The sequence below is a fragment of the Rhinolophus hipposideros genome (assembly GCF_964194185.1).
Source record: "Rhinolophus hipposideros genome assembly, chromosome: 16".
NCBI classification, from domain to species: domain Eukaryota; kingdom Metazoa; phylum Chordata; class Mammalia; order Chiroptera; family Rhinolophidae; genus Rhinolophus; species Rhinolophus hipposideros.
In genome coordinates this window covers 11,395,182-11,410,265 of record NC_138062.1, presented here as the reverse complement: position 1 = coordinate 11,410,265, position 15,084 = coordinate 11,395,182, and the positions used below count along the sequence as shown (strand labels likewise).

Here is a 15,084-nt window from a genome sequence, read left to right as displayed (position 1 = left end):
TTCAGCTTGAAATTCTGTAATAATTATTTCTGGCATTTTAGATGGGCTGAACCCTCCAACTTTACAGTTCATAGCCTGAAATCCCCCCAAAGCTATAGGACACATAATTATTTTAAGTGTTTACAATTCAAAAGATTTTTATTTTAGCATTCTGTGAAACCCCTTGTGAAGTTAGAGATTTGTTTAGAGCAAAGTGACTATATATTTAACTATGTGGTTTGGGAACTGGAAGAGGCAAGCAGGCAGGCAAATGACAGTGACTTCTACATCCCCAATTTTCCCAAATCAATCCTCTGAATGTGGAATTGGATTTTAACAATGTCAACAAAAAGTTTGTCTTCACTGATTGTTTCTTTGTTTATTTATTTATTGAATTTGACTTTCACAGAAAAAAGTATCAACACAAACAGAAAATCGATTTCGAGATTCATACTGTTTGCCAACTTGTTCTACAATAATCATGGTTTGAGATGCTGAGTTTGAATCCTATTTCCTAGCTGTGTAACTTTGGGCAAGCTGCTCAATCATCTTGTGCCATTTTAAAATTAAGACAGTATATTACTTTGTGTTTTTCATGAGAGTTTGATATGTAAAATGATTTGAACACTGTAAACTTTTTCTTGTAGGTGTTGACAATGTTTGATAATATTGTTAAGGTTTTGGTGTAATAATTCACAAAACATACTATCAAATTTACATCATAGTTTATTTACAAGGAGTTCCACAGAAGAGAATTGATTAGAAATAATAATAATAACTGCAGTGAAACAATCTTATTTTAGTATATGTCAAAACCAATGCTGGAACTCCTTACATGAACAAGAGTATTAACCAGTTTTTTTAATTTAGCCCTTTCTATCTTTCTACACATAGTGACCTTTCTTTTTATCCAAATTTTATTTTTAAAATTATGACAAAATCTTGATATTTTTATTTGGAGTAGAAATCATTCAGCTATCAAAATATGAGTCAGATTCCTTCTGGTTATTTTGTTTATTAGAGAGACTCAGATTACAAAATGTTTCTTTTTTAACTCTTTCTAGGATACATTCAAAACACACAGAAGGAAAGAAAAAAACAACATATCAGATGATATTAAACGTGTTGGCATGTCAAGACAGACTAAATTGGAAATGGCTTTTTGATTAATGTCCATATTATTTTATCAGAAATATTAGTCTTAGCAGTGTTCTATAGACCTTTGGATTTAGGATATTATGTTCTCTTTGTAAGGTTTGTAAGTATACACTTTCCATATCTTTCTTCTCTTTAATTAGATCTCTCTCGTCCCTACTTTATTTCCTTTATAGATGTCAAGTCTGTTGTTGCTGGTGTTGCAAACATCTGCTGAGCTAGTCCCTAAAATGAGGGACACAGCAGAAGCTTGGGCCAGTGATTTAGACTCTTGCAGGTGGGCTTTCATCTTCTGTCATTACTTGTTGACAACCAATAAATACGCTGGTTAGGAGAGGAGCTCTAACATTCTTTGTCATTGCTGAATGGTAACACATTTTGTTTCAGTGTTGTGCTGTCATCCTTTGAAAAGTATAGCGTTTGTGATCACTCACGTAATAAAACAATTAGGAGTTCCTCGGTAATGCTGAAGCTTTATGGGAAGGTAGCACATTGTTATATTTTCGTATTTTGAAAGATGAGCGGTCAAGATACCTAGCAGCTTGAAATGATAAACCTGTGCATGTTGGCAGCTCTTATCTTTCATGGAATTCTTGGTTTCACCATGCAGTTGATGTGCAACCCCCACGAACTACTGTCAGGTACTTTTGATTAAGGATAGAGCTAGCTGAGTGATTTGTAATGAGGAAATATTGATGTTTTTTTCTGACCACACCGCCTCTAGGATCTCTATTCGATTATTTTAAGAAAGAAGAAGGTATTGCCAGTGTTTGTCAATATGGATGCACCTAAGAATCATCCAAAGGTATTTTTGAAAATTACGTTAGCCAGGGAATCTACCTCCAAAGGTTCTCATTCAAATCAATGTTGATGGAAACTAGGAACTTCAATTTTAAACAGTATTTTTATATTTGCCCAGGAGGTAAGAGAATCCAATCACTGTGCACTATACATGTCCCTTTAGATTGATTCCTATGGCCCTGAGTTCAAAACTAAAGTTTTCCACCTCCCCCCCGCCCCCGAATCAGGCTTTACTTCTGATAAACAATAGCAATGATGAACAAAATTGAGATTGCTTAATAATATAATATAATATAATAGAATTAATATAATTAATATAATTTATATAATTTATAATATAATATAATATAATATAATATAATATAATATAATATAATATAATATAATATAAAAGTCACTGTTGAACTTTATTTTTCTCTTGATGAGCATATCTGACTTTTTGAAACAGAAAAAGTGTGGCAATTAACCCCATTATTTACAGCCACTGTGAATTGCCTACAGAGTCTAACACTTGCTGGGTCAAATGGTGTCTGAAGAAGTATTTGTCATTTATTTTCTCTGCTTGATCTCTTTATGTTGAAGAAATCTACTCAATATAAATAAAATGTGATGTGCCATGACTGATGAATCATGTTACTATGCATTCCATGTAGTTGATCCATTTGTTAAAGTCATAAAATATTTTTCTCAATTTTAGAGCTTTAGAAATTAAAACTCAAAAGATTTTTCTCTGAACATCAATGTATGAAAGCAGTTAAAACATATATATACATATATATATATATACATATATGTATATATACTCATGCATATATATATATGAAAGTATGTATTTATTTTTAAATAATACCATATTGTTTACTTCAATTAATTTCTAATTTAAGCTTAATTCCCAGAGTTGCATAAGTGTTATACTAAGGATGTATACCAGAGACTCTTAAATTCCATGATAGCAATCATGCCCACCAATTATGAGTGTCTGATTAGTTGACGGTTTTCTTTAGATGAGTTATGCCAGCTATACATATGAGTCATTTTTATACCATTCTATACTATAGTTTAAGAAATTGGTAGAAGTAAAGCTGTTTCCAATGACTTTATTATTTTTGAAAACAAAATAAAAAAAATCAAGTAGGTTTACAAAAATCATGATTTATTTTTAAATATTTACTTGAAAATGTATACGTTTAGATTAAAATGCTATGCAATTTAATTGTGCTATCCATATGGTGGTAATGCAATGTATCAGGAAGTTTACTTTGTAATAACCTAAAGATCCAGATTTAAACTAGAATAATCAGCATCTTCTTTCAATACTTTGACAAACGGTACTTTGCCCTAGAAACTGACTTTTTCATACATTGTCATATAATGCGTAGCATGGATTTTCATTTTTATTTGGAAAACGAAACAAGATGTATAGGTTGTATTTCATTAAAAAGTGTCCATACTCTGAATATAGGTTATAATTATACGGGTATAATATGGTGGCTTAGAGAGCATTTGCAGATCATTCTATATACTTAGTGCAAGTTTTCACTGAAATAGGCATTAAGAAAAACAAAATAAAACAAAAAAACCGAGAATGAGGCCTGAAGTGTTATATTCCTACTTATAAAATTCAGTGTCCACTGGTAATTGTGGTAAAAACGTTAACAGAAACTAACACTCTCCTGAGGAGACTACTTTGCCTGCCGTTCAGGAGTAGTTTGTTCTTTCACATGGTGGGTACATCACTATCCAAAAGTATGATAAATGCTTTTTTCAGTTCCTGAGTAACTTCCATGCTGTTATTTCTTGACTGACTTTTTAAAAACCTTCACCCATTTAAGGACCATGTGATTAGGATAAAATGCTTTTACCCCTATGCACCTATAATAGCTACTATTGTATTGAAAATGTTGCCCCATGGGTCACAGTATTACTACTGAACTTGTCAACCTACCCAACAATCGTACTTCTCAGGTACTTGAATTTCTCATGTTTAACAACTTATCTCTCATAATTCTTTCCAGTCATCTGCATCCTAGAAATGAATGCCTACAACTGCAGGACTAATAAATTAGTGCATTTGGCTATCCCTCTTCCAATAATAATTTTCTTAACAACTTCCTCTCTTGTTTAATCTCCCAATTATTTTTTTCCAATATCACATTGGGTCCTTCAGTCCATCTTATGTTTCTAACTTTTTCTAGCTCTCTCCACCCTGCTGTCATAGATATCTCTAACACTAAGGATGACCAATTAGCATGGTTTACTCTGGACTGAGGGGTTTCTGTGGCTACAGGACCTTCAGTACTAAAACCAGGACAGTCCTGTCAAACCCAGGTCAGTTGGTCAGGTCACTCAATTACATTACCCCCTATATTAACTGTCCTTGCTATGGTTCTACCAGCCTGGTAAAACCATGACCTGATTGTGGAGAAAAATCTCTCCTCTGGTTAGACTAGCTCCATTGTAAACTCATAGTCCTTAATACTACCTGAGAATCCAATATTATTTATATCAACAGCTCTTTCCTTGGCTTGCTATGGTATGTAGTTTACTTTCTTCATCGTTGTCTTTATACTTTATGCTCCGAACTGCCACACTGTCCCCCCACCCCCGCTTCCCTGAAAAACAACAACAACAAAAATACAGCTTATCTAACAGACTCATGGAACTTATTGCCACTAGGCCTAACTTTCAACTCTACCACCTCTATCACCTTTTACTTAGAATAGAAAAAAGAATCACTTCTTATCCAAAGCTAATCCTTTCATTTGTTGTTTAAATTGGTTTTATCCTGCCCATCCCAACCATACCTCCAATTGGACATCCAATCTAATTTATTCTCATTCCAGAGTAGCCCTGAAACCGTTCCAATTTTATGTACCTCCAGTGCAAACACCCATATCCTAACTCGACCATTTATGGTAACTTCATGACTAGTCATCTGTGTCCAGTATATCTACTTTCCAATTGTTTCATGACATTGAATTGAAGTCAAGTTATCTTTGAATAACACAAAGTAATTAAATCTTTCTTCTTGAATAAAAATAATTCAAATACTTCATTATGCTTAACATAGAACTTCAAACCATTAATATGATCTGCAACATCCTATGTTGTGTGGCCTAGGATTATGTCGGTTTTATTTCTTCCTCTTTTCATCTGTGCTCCACACATACTAAACTTTTTCTTGTGTTTCCTGGAACAAGCATGCTATTGTTTTATTTAGAGATTTTTTGATATGTTGTTTGTATTTCAGCCATCCCTCTTCAACTAACTGTTACTCATTCTCCACATTTCGCCTTACATGTTACCTTTTAGGAATCCTTCCTTAGAGTCTTGGACTGGTTAGGAGCTCCCATTATTTGCTCTCTTGTACCATGTTCTTCCCCATCGAGGCACCTGTCACAGGCGCAACATCTGTCTTCCCTACTTGACTGTGAATTGCCCAATAAATCTTGTTTTTCCTTTTTACAGTTGTGTACTAGGCAACAATTTCAATGCTTAGGACATAGTGAATGAGCTCTTTACATTTGTGAATAAAGTAAAAAAATGATTAAACTCAGTATTAAAATTTTTCTTTTGGTATCTGGTTGTATTTATTACCAGAAATATATTATCAGATAGTTTGGGAACATTGAACGTGGTTTGCAGCCATGGGCAAAAACAAATCAAGTACATGCATTTTTCTTAAAAGGCAAACCTACTTACTACAAAGGAATACACATGGTCTTATAAGAAAACATCTATACGTATGAGAAGTGAAAAAGAAAGTGTTTTTAGAATCGTTGGATTCTGGTTGAAGAGCTGTAGTCCAAGAGCTGTTAAAGGGAACACCACCATGTAGAAAGAGGTCATTACATGATAGAGATGTTCAGCAATCCATTTGACATGTCTCAGATGCTATAGTTATATAACCCTCCTCTTAAATGTCTGTTGCAGGAGCAAAGTGTTCTAGAGTACAAGACTATTCCTTGACTTTTGATGGCCAAAAGACTACTGACAAGTCAAATAAAACACGTGGAGGAGAATGATTGCACAAACAGGTAAGGTTACAATGTTAAGTTACAATTCCGAGGAGTTAGGGATGTTTCCTCTTCTGTCACTGAAAGAAAATTAATACTCACTCACACTTAATACAACACAGACATGCACACACACAACACACAACACACACACACATACCCTGACCATGGCAGTTTAATTCCATAAAATCTGAAGTAAGTATAGGAATCAAACCTTTTGAGTTATGAATTTGGCACTCATGATTTTCAAAGAAGTGTAGGAACACATCCTCTTGAGTTATGAATTTGGCAGTCAGAATTTTCAAGTGGTATTTGGGGCAGCGGCATGAAACAGGGAGGCAGTTTGATAGCTTAGAAAGATTGCTGTCTTGAGTAGTTTTAGCTCTGCCATTTGCTTGCTTCGTGACATTGAGCCAAGTTCTTTATCCTGTCTTGCTTTACATATCCCATCTATAAAATGAGGGATAACCACAATTGCTTGTTACTAGTTCACTACAAAGGTCAAATTAATATGAAGTTGTATGTGCTAAAATAATGAATTATAAGCTGTGTAGCTCTGTTGGTTACAACATCTATGGAGCTTTCTCCTCCCTCTTAAAGATCTGCTGAAGGTAAGGCAACTCCTGTCGGATTCTGGCAATGAAGGGTAGAGAAATTTAATTTGGTTTATTGTTATACTTTGGAATCCCACATTTATGGTGACTATATCTCTGCACGCCAGCCCATGGGGAACTTATCCTGTATTTGTTTTGTGATATACTGCCTAAGCACCAGTCCCTGGGATTAGGGGATATGTTCATGGCAAAAATAACTTCAAAAGTAATTTAATTGTTTTGGTTTTGTTTTTACTTGGAATTAGGCCAGAAATTTTTATTTTGTCATGTCTTCAATTCACTTTTAGTGGATTACAATAGAAGAGGCAATCCTTTCCTTTCCTTTCCTTTCCTTTCCTTTCCTTTCCTTTCCTTTCCTTTCCTTTCCTTTCCTTTCCTTTCCTTTCCTTTCCTTTCCTTTCCTTTCCTTTCCTTTCTTTCCTCTCCCCTCCCCTCCCCTCCCCTCCCCTCCCCTCTCCTCTCCTCTCCTCTCCTTTCCTCCCCTTTCCCTTCCCTTCCATTCTAACAACCATAATAGCAAAGCAACCTCCCAGTCATTTTCCTGGAAATAGAAAGCTCTGTGTATGTTTTAACTTCTATTTTGTATTCCAAAAGTGATAAAAGTACTTGAGTGTTCTATATGACCTCCTATTTTACAGTATAGGCTATCTTTACAGTATAGGACAATCATTTTATTTTAATTGTCATTTAAATGGCGGATCATAACTTAAACATATACAACTATAGCTTTTTAAGTAATTATGTTAACCACTAAAAATATGTTTTTATCTATTTAAAAAGAGTACTTTTCAAATTGAAGCATGAGTATCAAATTTTACTTGAAAGATGAGTGTATATGCCTTTTAGTTCCTATACAAATTTCTTTAGCCAGATACTACTTCCTACGTCAGCTAATGTACAATCTCTATCTGAAATGAATACCATGAGTTATGTAGGTGAAGGAGTAGGGAATGGCAGAGGGAACAATAACTTTGAAGTCAAAGGGATATTTCAATAAACTGTTGTGATCAATTAGAAATAATTTCTTAAATGATCTAGTCATAAATAGGTCTTCTTTTTTAAATCAAACATTAGAATGACACTGAAGTATGTTTTTTATGTATTCAACAAGTATTTGAATTGTTCCAGATACTGTATTAGGTATCCAGAACATGTGATGGATATGATTCCTGTTCGCATAAACTTTACATTCTATTGGGAGGATATGATAAGTAAGTTAATAAATATGTGACTTATTTTTATGTTGTAAAATATCCTTAGAAGAATATTAATCAGGGTATTTAAACAGAAAACAGCTAGAGGAAGAGTCTAGTTTAAATTGGATAAATCTGTAATTTGTGAGCAAATTGGCAGAAAGGAGTCAATGAAGTGAATACCCTAAATCAAGTAGAAAGCCTTGAAGCTGGTTGCTGTATTAGTGGATTAGACAGAGAGCCAGGAAGCTAGAATGCAGGGAGCTGGGGGAGAGAATAAGGGGACAGATGTTCAAGGTCCACTTCATGTAGTCCTTGGAGACTATCTTAAGAAATTTAGTTTTGATTCCAATTGCAATGGATTGTTTCAAGCAGACAAATGTCCAGATCTGACTTATGATTAAAAAAAAAAAATGATTGTAGAGGAGAACATGTGGAAACAGTGAGGCTACCCTTTGGACTATTGCTAGACAGAAATGGTAATGGCTTAAAATGAACTTGTATCACTGGTCATCTTCTCAGTAGAAGAAAGACTAGGTTAGGGGAAAAAAAAATCAAACAAAGAGAATCCATAGGAATTAGGTACACATTATATAGGAAGGAGTCAGTAAGATTGACTGATTGTTGGCTTGAATGATTGGATGAAATGCAGCACCATTCACTGTGATAGACAAGGCATGAGGAGGTTTGCAGTTATTTGAGAAGGTAGAGGAATAGAAATGATGGGATCATTTTGGAATTTGAACTTCCTATTGGACAACTAACATATCCTTTTGTCATTCGGATATAGAGAAGCCACCTGACTTGATAGAACAGCATGCATTTGTAATCAGACTATAATTCAATTGTGACTTTGCCATGTACAAGTTGTGAAAACTTAAACAAATTAAATTACTTGATTTTCAACATTCTTTCACATTAAATGAGATTATTAATACCAAAATACTGGTTGATTTAAAAATTATGGATTATATAGTACTTTCCCCTTAGTTAGCATTTCAAAGTTGTTTTTTATCATGATCATTATCATACGTGGTCTGTACTGAGAGGACAAAAATATATCATTTAGGGAGATATTGGCATATATATATATATACATATATATATATATATATATATATATATATATATATATATATATATAATTTTTAATTTATGGATTTGATGAAATATAATGTAAATTCTAAGGGGAAAATTACATGATGGTAGGAAAGACAGACATCTAAGAGGGCAAGTGAATATGGTAGTGAAGTTGACGCTGAATGAGAGATCTCATGAAGGAGAAGTTGGGAAGTTAGAGGCAAAAACGTGAGGAGAAAGTGAGAAGAAAACAACAGTCAGTTATTGCAGATAAGATAAAGAAGGGAATAGAAGAGTATCAGTGAGATATAGTAATAATGGCAGTCATTATTATTCACCTTGTCAACAATTGTTTCACTAGGGACAAAAATTTTTAGGAGGAAGGATACCTTTGCCATTCAAAGAGGTATAAAAATTTAATAATATGAACATATTTAGTTTAGCTTGTTATCTGTAGAAACAGAGTTGAGATAAATATTTTCTTAAGTGGGACACAAGATCATGTATGTGGTATGATTTTGAAAGGGTTTGGGTAGTGATTTGATGAAAGAGATGAGAGTTGGAATAACTACCAAGTGTAATGACTTCTACATAATCACATGCTAACAAGAGCAATAAAAATCCTCAAAGGATTATTGGAAAACATTTGCTTATGTTAAAAAGAAAAAAGAAAAACAGAACAAAACAAAAACTAGCACTATATTCTTAAGTCATTAGCAATAAGAATATGATATTAAAATCCATTAAAATTATAGCATTAAAATTAAATGTAATTCAGTATCTTCTCTATACACTAAATTTTGGTTCACATATTTTTACCAGAAAGGATCTACTAAAGAAAGACTATTTTTATACATTTCTGATCTAGAAGACATGCTGTTTTATTAATTGGTGTATAAGAAATTGTTAAGTTAGATGATTGTGTTCAATTAAGTATAATTAATATAATTAATGTAGTTGCTGTTTTAGGTTCTTGAGTAAATAGTGCCATTAAAAGCTGTTTTTGTTGTGGTACTGATTGCTGTTATAATAGAACAGCAAACTTTGAAATGATAGGAAAGCTAAAAGTTTGATTTGTTTTTATAGCAAGTGTGTGTGTTTGTGTATTTTATTTTTATTGTCATTTAAAGGGCGGATCATAACTTAAACATATTATATGATGATAGCTGTTTAAGTAATTAAATTAACCACTAAAAATATGTTTTTTTCTATTTAGAAAGAGCACTTTTCAGATTGAAGAATGGGTATCAAATTTTACTTGAAAGATGAGTTGTGTATGCCTTTTAGTTCCTATACAAATTTCTTAAACATCTTTAACATGCCAAATATTTTAAATAAGTTGGTTTTCCCTTATTAAATGCTTTAATACTTTATGTGAAACAATTCCACAATATCAGCCATAAATAACAATGTGTAATAAGTTTTTGATAATAATTGTAATTTGTTTTCCCATCTACTAGTTCTAGAAAAGATAGTAATGAATATTTAAATACTGGTAAATGAAAATATTTCTTTTAGCTTTAAGCAGTGCTGAAGAAAAGCACATGATCTACATTTCTTGGATTATTAATAATGTGAAGAACATAATTGCATAAAATGTTTTTAACATTAGTTAGAAATTTATCATTGATTCCTAGCTATAGCTGTATTATATTACATTGGAGAAATGTGAAAGAATTTTCATTACAAATTATTTTTATGTATATTCCCATTTTATAATTCAACATGTATAATTTCATGTATTTTGTTTTCTGTCCTTTTAGTCACATAAACCTGCAGGCTGCTTTGCTTCTGTTATGAAAGTTCCTACTTATATATGTTTTGAAATAATATGATATCCCATAAATATTTATTTAACTTTAAAAATAATTTTACACCATTTCCCAGTAGTAGCCATTTTCAGTTTATTCCCCAGTAATGCATTTCTTTGATGTTTGAAATTTTAAGTGGTATCTTAGCATTCGAATTCACAATTTCTTTCCTGAAAAATGGAGATAGCTCTATTCTGTGTCGGGTATTTAGCGTGAGTGTGGAGTTATATAGTTTGTCACCACATATACCTTTCTGTATTGGGAAGAAGGTGCTTTCTCTGTTAGTTTTCTTTTAGCAAAAAGAGAATAAGGTCAAATAGTGTTTGAGATATCTTAATTTGAAAGACTTTAGCGTTGTTTTTTTTGCTTTTCTTTTTTCCGCTTTATTTTATTTTGTTTTAATTTTTTCCTGCTTTCTTTAGATCTGTTTGAAGTTTTCCTCCTCTTAATTAACTTTTCCTTGTCATGGTTTAAAATGTATACTTTCTGTTTCTCTTCTTCCAGTTTCCATTAGTCATCAATATTTTTAACATGTGTATTTAACTTAAAATCAAAAGTCATTTTTCCATGTGTCATGCAAAAAACAAAAACTCAAGAAATTTATAATTCTTACTTTCGTAACTTTGTATTATTGTCTAGGGATTTAGCTATATCATTTCTAACTTAAGGAGTTTAAAATTATGATACTTACACTAATTATGCTTAGACATGCTCTATATTTGTTTACATAACAAATCCTTAATTGTCCTCATTTTTGAAACGTAGCTCAGTATAGCTGTTTCTCTGGTTTACTCTGAGTATATTATTACATTTTCTTTTGACTTCCATTTTTGCTCTTAAGAAGTCAGTTATTTAATTCTTTTTCCAATTGCAGAAATATTTTTCTCCCAGTGACTATTGTATGACTTTACTCTTTACATATATATATATATATATATATATATATATATATATATATATATTAGTTTCAGGTGTACAAGACAAGGTAATACTTAGATGTTCATCATTTATATCCCTCACACTGTGAACCCCCCTCCCCCCATCCACTATCCCTCCAACCTCACACCGAGCCATCACATTATGTATATAAAATTATAGTTGGCATTCATTAATGTTTAGCTTCTGGCGTACAATGCCATGATCAGGCATCCACAGTATCTCTGATACATTTATACAATGGAGTATTACGCAGCCTTAAAGAAGAAAGAAATCTTATCATTTGCAACAACATGGATGATCTAGAGAACATTATGTTAAGTGAAATAAGTCAGAAAGAGAAAGACAAGTACCACATGATCTCACTTATATGTGGAATCTAAAGAAAAGAATATGTGAATGAACTAATCAGAAACAGTTTTGAGGACACAAAGAAAAAACCGAGAGTTGTTAGGTGGGCGGGAGGGGGGTGGGGATAAGGGGAAAGGTGAAGGGATTAGGAAGCAGCTGGTAACCACAAGATGGCCTCAGGGTTTTTTGAAAATTAATTTGGGGAACTTATTCAATAATGTTGTAAAGATTTTGTTGGGTATCCGATGGACATGCGTCCTATTTGGGAGACCACCTCAGAGATACTTACCATTAATGTTTAACTGTGGTTCAACACTTAAGTGATTAAGCTTAGATTTATTTTCATTTATTCTGCTTAAGGGTCTTAGACTTTCTGATTCTGGTCACTGTCATTAATTAACTCTATTATTATTATTATTTATAATCTATTCCTAGAAAGTGACATAAACCTTAGCTCTTCTAATTGTTTTCAATATACCATATTCTCTATTATGTATTTTTCCATATATTGTTTCTCTATACTTCATTCTGTATACTTTCTTTACTTCCAATTTCAATTTCATTAATTTTCTTTTAGCTTTATCTAATCTGATATTTAATACACCATTATTTAAAAATTTATGTATCTATGTGGTTTTGTGCACTGTTTCTCAAATTTCCATTTGGCTGAATTTCAAGGCATCTAAACGTATACAGGTTAAGGCTTTTAATTTATATTTTGTTTTTCTAATTTTAGTTCTTTCAACAGAGAAGCATGATTATTTTGCATTTTTAAAAATATATTTAAGTATGAAAGTACTCGTGTGGTGGGTTCAGTTGTTTCAGTTGACTTTTACTTTTGAAGCCTTTATGCTGTGTTTTGTAATTTTTTTTTTATTGTAAATATCATGGTTATAATTTTATCTGTGGTGATTCTTGAGAATACATTTTTATTGATCTTAATCAGTTTTCTGGGAGCACTGCAAGTCCAGTTCCTTGTATTGCAACTCAGACGTCAGTCTGTAACTAAATCTTTGTTAAAGTGTCCATTATAACTCTAAAGGCTTATGCATTTATTTATTTATTTAACCTCACCAAATAACAAAACAGGTTTAGAAGTTTCTATGTAGCCTGCTTTTCTTTGGTGCAATTTTAGTTTTTTCTTAGACTCCTTCCTAGGTATTTACGTAATCCTAAAATGAGCTTTTGTGTGGTATTCTCCAACCCATCTCCCTACCTTTCAGGAGCTTCTAATCCTTATATGAAAGAGATCTAGTACCTGGGTCTGTCTATTCCTTGCGGGCATCTGGCAAATCCATTGATTAATAACATTTCTAGAACCACAATCCATTATGTCCCCTGATTTCTGTTAATTTTCTTCAGATCTATCTCTATGAAAGCATATTAAATTACTTTGCCCAGCATTCTATGTTTTGCATAATGTGTTTTACATTTGATATTATCTGAATAGTGTTGATGCTATAAAATTTTTAATGCCACTAGAATATATAATTTTAATGTCTCTTCTAATTCCCTACAATTTATGATACTTTCACTTTTGTAGCTTGTCATTAATACATAATTAATTGCTGATAGTATAAAATAAATACTTTAAAAATTCAAGTGTACATAAATAGCAAAGCAAAGGCCAGTTTCTTACAGTCAGCCTAAATTATTAATGTGCGGATTCATTCACTATAGATGTTTGCTTCCCTCATCTTTACCCACCCTACCCATAAAAACAATTATGGTTTTCCCTTACTCTGAAAGAATGTCTTATAATTTTGGTTCTATGATACAAAATCATTCTCAAATACAGCAATAAGTCCTTAACTTTATATCTGAACTATAAACACGCAAATGATTATAGTCTGTTGAGTCTTGATAATAACACCCATTGTTTACTTGGTTAGCATGCAAATTTATTTTCTGAAAAAATTACAACACGAAATATATAAAGTTGAAGGCAGTATGTGAACTTATAGAAAAGGCTACCAAAAAGTTAATGTATTAATTTAGATTTCAATTATTGATGCTTATATTAAACCCAATTAAATTATGCACAGTATTAATTATATCTTATGATGGACTTGTAATATTACATTTTATATATTGTCCAAAAAATATCAATATTCATATATGAAGAAATTACCTTACAGCAAATCAAAATAGTGTGCTTAATGTTAAGATCTCCATCAGTTGTTTTTTTCCACATCTCATTTTCTCCTTTCTCTGTTTCTACTTCTTTCTTTCTGCTTCCATCTCTCTTTTATTGTGATTTTTTCTGTTTTTTTTCCTTTGTTTTGTTAGTATCCGCACTTTTGCCTAATGCCTTGCCCATTGTTTTTTTATGAACTGCCAAGATTCATTTTTCACCTTTACAAATCACGGCAAAATACAGGCCAGCAACACTTCAAGATAACATCAAAATTTTTAATAATTTAAAAATGGGTAAGTCTACCCATATCTCCAGAAAAAAAGAACATACTTCAACAATAACTTCTAAAACTCACTTTTCTTGAATTGTGGATATATCTTCCAAATGATTTTATTGTTTGTTTCATCTATCCAAACCCTGTACCAAGAGGCATCTTATATATTATTATTGGTGAGATGATAATCTGAATGATGGTGTCCACCCAAAAATCAAATGTTGAAAACCCTTTGCCTGAAAGTGATTATTTTGGGAGGTGGGATTTTGAGGACGTGATTTGATCATGAGGGCAGAGCTCCCGTGATTGGGATTAGCACATTTATAAAAGATAAAAGAGATTCCACATCGATCTCTAGTCACTTCCATCATGAGAGGACATAGTAAAACAAACAAACAAGCAAACAAACAAAAACACCATCTATGAACAGGAAAGAGCGCTCTCACCAGACACTGAATCTGCTGACAGTTTGATCTTGGCCCTCCCAGCCTCCAGAATGGTGAGAAATCAATTTTGGGTCTTTATAAGCTGTCCAATCCGTGGTATTTTGTTACTACATCCTGAATGAAGTAAGATGATAGAATATAGTTGTTGAATGCTTTCCCTAAGTTGTATTTTTATCTTCCTTGTTGCAGGTACAAGTATTTGCCTATGCTAATACAAAAACATGAAAGTAATTATTTACTCTATATTTATAGAACAATTTCATGTGTATTATTTTAACTATGTATGGGAGA

General features: G+C 32.4%; 1 long non-coding RNA gene across 2 annotated transcripts in view; it reads left to right on the top strand.

Annotated features, from left to right (window-relative positions):
* LOC308509151 overlaps window positions 1-15,084 on the top strand; it is a 189,615-nt gene that overhangs the window by 58,369 nt on the left and 116,162 nt on the right. The window contains exons 2-3 of one of the 2 annotated variants that reach the window (XR_013995133.1): window positions 1,311-1,411; window positions 5,869-5,972. This is a non-coding gene — a long non-coding RNA (uncharacterized lncRNA). The remainder of the gene's footprint in view (window positions 1-1,310; window positions 1,412-5,868; window positions 5,973-15,084) is intronic. The other variant, XR_013995134.1, reaches the window with a different exon arrangement.